This window comes from Schistocerca nitens, chromosome 3, assembly GCF_023898315.1.
Source record: "Schistocerca nitens isolate TAMUIC-IGC-003100 chromosome 3, iqSchNite1.1, whole genome shotgun sequence".
Classification (NCBI taxonomy): Eukaryota; Metazoa; Arthropoda; class Insecta; order Orthoptera; family Acrididae; genus Schistocerca; species Schistocerca nitens.
In genome coordinates, this window is record NC_064616.1 from 564,156,938 (window position 1) to 564,161,365 (window position 4,428).

The following is a 4,428-nucleotide window of genomic DNA, read 5'->3' on the forward strand; positions in this document are numbered from 1 at the left end:
TTGAATTTCAACTGTGCTTGTTCGTCCCAGTTCCAAATAGTATTTTTTCCAGTGAGATGAAGTTCGATCTGATAAAAGCTGGATCTGAGATCAATGGAAGACAACACTTTTACACCATTAAAATTTTGAAGAAGTTCTTCCAACGTTTGCGGCCCGTCTGTTTCAGGAATAATAATAGTATAGATTTGTCTCGAATCTAAGACAAGCCTGATCGATCCATTTTTCTTCTCAACAACATGTAATGGATTGTTGTATGAGCTTACTGCAGGCTCAATAATGCCCTCGTCAAGCATAGATTGTATATCTGTTCTAACACGGTCCCTATAATGTGCTGGAATTACGTATGGTCTAACACAAAATTTAGTATGCTCACGAACACGAAATTGGTATTGAAATTCCTTTATTGTTCCTGTTTTGTGAGTAAAAACTGTGGAATGTGCTTGTAGCCACGGTCGCAGGTTCGAATCCTGCCTCGGGCATGGATGTGTGTGGTGTCCTTAGGTTAGTTAGGTTTAAGTAGTTCTAAGTTCTAGGGGACTTATGATCTCAGCAGTTGAGTCCCATAGTGCTCAGAGCCATTTGAACCATTTTTGAATGTGCTTGTAAAATCTCAAAAAGGTCCTGCCCATCAGTGTCATTACAATTCTCAATTGTTTGAATTTTATTCTGAATTAACTCATTAGTTTCTAATATGCCGTCGACATCATCCCTGTCAGTACTTGCAGAGTGATTGTTAGTGTCTAGTTCCGTAGAAAATTCCGAACTGTTGTCTAACAGAAGGTAAAACCGATTAATTTCCTCGTCATGGTTTGAGAGCCAATCTTCAAATTTCAAAGCTATTGACTTACCTTCTTTCTCTAAACTTATTTCAGCATCATGAAAGTTTAAGATTGCTTTGTATTCATTCAAAAAGTCTACTCCCAGTATAATTTCCGTCGACAATAATGGAACAATAAGAAAGTTCGTAGAGAAGCTGTGGCTTTGACAAAAGAATTCTAAGTTGGTTTGTTCGCATACACTTTTTGCTAAGATTGCACCTTGTAATTTAATCTTACGTAATGGAGGTGTGGGGCAATCGTTCGATTTGTTGCATTTGCTAAAAGCTGTTTCACTAATTACTGAAATGGGACTGCCAGAGTCAAGTAGTGCCGTAAATTTTACATCATTTACTGTAATGTGAATCACAGGATATGCAATGTTGTTATGTTTTACGTCGTGTTCCTGGAGTAAGATGTCCCTAATGTCTTCCATTTTTACATAATTACTAGCTACGGCGTCAGTTTCATACGTACGTTTTGTGGCTGCCAGCGGTATGAGTCATTACCTATTGTCTCTTTGTTGGCGCGCGTCGTTATTGGGATTTGGAGACCTAACTTCTACAAATTCCCCTTGTCGAGAGGGCCCTGCTCTGTTTGAATCCCGCCAGTTCTGATGCAATTCAGGTCTGTCGTTACGATCATATCGTCTGTCGCCATGTCGGTAGTTTCCATAATTTCTTTCTTGTCGGTCACGTGGTGGAGAATTTCTCCCTGAATCGTAACTGCGCGCTGGACTGTTCCGTCTAAAGTTATTCTGTTCAAAATGGTTCAAATGGCTCTGAGCACTATGGGACTCAACTGCTGTGGTCATCAGTCCCCTAGAACTTAGAACTACTTAAACCTAACTAACCTAAGGACATCACACACATCCATGCCCGAGGCAGGATTCGAACCTGCGACCGTAGCAGTCGTACGGTTCCGGACTGCGCGCCTAGAACCGCGAGACCACCGCGGCCGGCAAAGTTATTCTGTCTCCCCTGATAATATTTATTTTGGTTCCCATATTGTCTGTTCCTCTGATTGTCTCTGTGATAGTCATTACTGCGGAGAGGTGATCTTTCCCTGTAATTATTACTACTCTGCCAACGGTTGTCATACGGGTGGTGTCTGTTTTGGTCACGATTTGTGTTGTGAGAATAGCCTTGTCGTGTTCAGTTATTATTTCTTTCATCGCAGAATTGCGACGGATGTGACCTGTAATTGTTGTGTACCTGTTTTCGCGTTCCGCGATTGTCAGTGTCAATTTCTAATTCTTGTGAGAGTCCCTGAAAAGCTTCAATGTCGTCTTTGCAACGTCCTGCCAAAATAATATGTCGCAAATGTTCAGGTAATTTGATTAAGCAAATGCGGATGAGTTCTGAGGGGCTGTATGGGTTTGACAGGTACTGATTCTTGTGCAACATGTCTTCAAAATATTTCACAAGACTGGAGAATTCAGATTGTTCGAAATGTTTCATCATTATGATGCTATGTTTTACTCGGTCTTGTGTAGCTTGAGACCAATATGCTGAGAGGAAGGCATGATAAAATTCACCTTCACTGTGGCAATCGTGAATGACCGATCGCATTCTTACAGCTGGTTCATTCTCTAAATAGCCACACATAAATTCTAATCTGTGCTCTAATGACCAGTTGGGAGGAAAACAATGAGAGAATTGATGGAGCCATGCTTGTGGATGAATGTCATTGCCAGAATTCTTAAATGTTTTGAATTTACGTGTAGTAATGAACTGCGTATAGTCAAAATCATCATGTCGGCGAGTCGCATGTCGGTCATTGTTACGTCGTTTCGGCGATTCCATCTCAAAATTCGGTGTACCTTGCCAATTTCTTTCATAATTTCCGATGTGCCCTGAGTTATTATTTTGTGGCTGTTCCGTATTTCTATGTCCCCCTTCCCGTATTGGAGCGCGAGTGTCCTCTGAAATACGTAATTCTTGTATTACCTGTGTCAGGTGATCTTGTACTTCCCGGATTTCTCTTTGGTGTTGCGTATTAATTTGATTCTGATTTTGTTTGAATTTCCTAATTTGTTCGCACTCTTCTGTGTCATTAAAGACTACCGGTTTTGTGTCATTCAGATTATCATCTACCTTCGTAGATAAATTATTTAGCTGATCCGAAAGTTCAACTACTTTCTCTGATAATGAACTAATTTCCTCCATGTGTCTTTCTGAACCAATTTTCAGAGCATCTACTGTGTCCTTTAAGTTTTCTTGAGTTTTTGCAAGTTGCGTAACCGAATCGGTAGATGCAACTGAGTCAATTTTAGCTTACTAGGTCTCATGATTTTGATGAACAATAGTTTGCAGTTCTTTTATGGCTGCTTCGTGATTCTGTAATGCATTTTCATGCCGCGAAAAAATAAGTTGAAAATGCTCACAAATCCGTGTTTTTACGTCATTACAGACTTCAATGTTATGTAACTCAGTAGTTAAATCTTCACGTGTTTGTTCAAGTGTGGTGTCTAACTTTTGAAGCTTTTGCTGTGTTTGTCTCTGATTTTGTTCCATTGTGTCTAACTGTTGCTGTGTTTGTCTCTGATTTTGTTCCATTTTGTCTAACTTTTGAAGCTTTTGTCCCATTTGTTGCATTAATTGTAATAACAATGCACCGGTGTCTGAAACATGTTCCTCAGTGCTATTCGGCAGTGCATTTGAACCGGCGATATTCGCAGTTTGAAAAGCAGAAAATGTGTCTTGACTTATTTGAGAAAACGGTGAGGACGCAAAACCTGAATCTACAGTATTTGCAAGATAGTGTCCTGTCATTTCGGATTCCTGAGGCAAGCTGTTGCCGACCAATCGATCGATAATGCTTCCCTGTTCACTAATTGTTTCACTGTCTACACCATTGTTTGCAGCCCGCTCCATTTCCCTATGCACAATTACCAAATTACTACTTTGAACATTAGTTAATTCATTTCTCGGCTGCGCGAACACACTGCTTTCGTCTTCACTGTCGTTTCTCAGTTTACTTTGGAGCCTAGTATTACGTTTTTCACACGCCATTATTGTCACAATATTTCACACGATAACACAGAAAAGCACAATTTGAAGAGCAAACATTAACGTAGCACTGAAAATAGTATCTCGTTAATTGCAAACGCAGCTGCGAAATACTTGCTGCAAATCTACATGCATGCCACAACTGTTTCACTGTACAACAATGAAAAACTGCAACTACAAAGGAAATTCTCTCTATAATTACGCGCTAGCAATAAACAAAAGCTACACTAATTACACAAACTACAAGAAAAAAATCAGAAGATTCCAGTGAGGTATCCTCGGCTAAGGGTCGACATATGCAACGTCCCCTTTGAACAATTATACATGACTGTGCTTAAACTGACACACAATATTTTTTAGCGCAACGCAATCTGACTTTCAATAATCCCTACAAAAGAATGGCCCTGACTAACATTAACCTATACCTTTCACAAATCACTTACCTCTCAAAAATCGTCGTTACTCGAACTACTGCAATACAGCGAGCGCCACTACTGCCAGCTAAATAAAAGATTCAAACTACGGAAGGCACTAACTACTGAGAGGCATAGTTAGCAAATGAAATATTTTAATGGAGAACAAACAATGTATTTACCTTAATA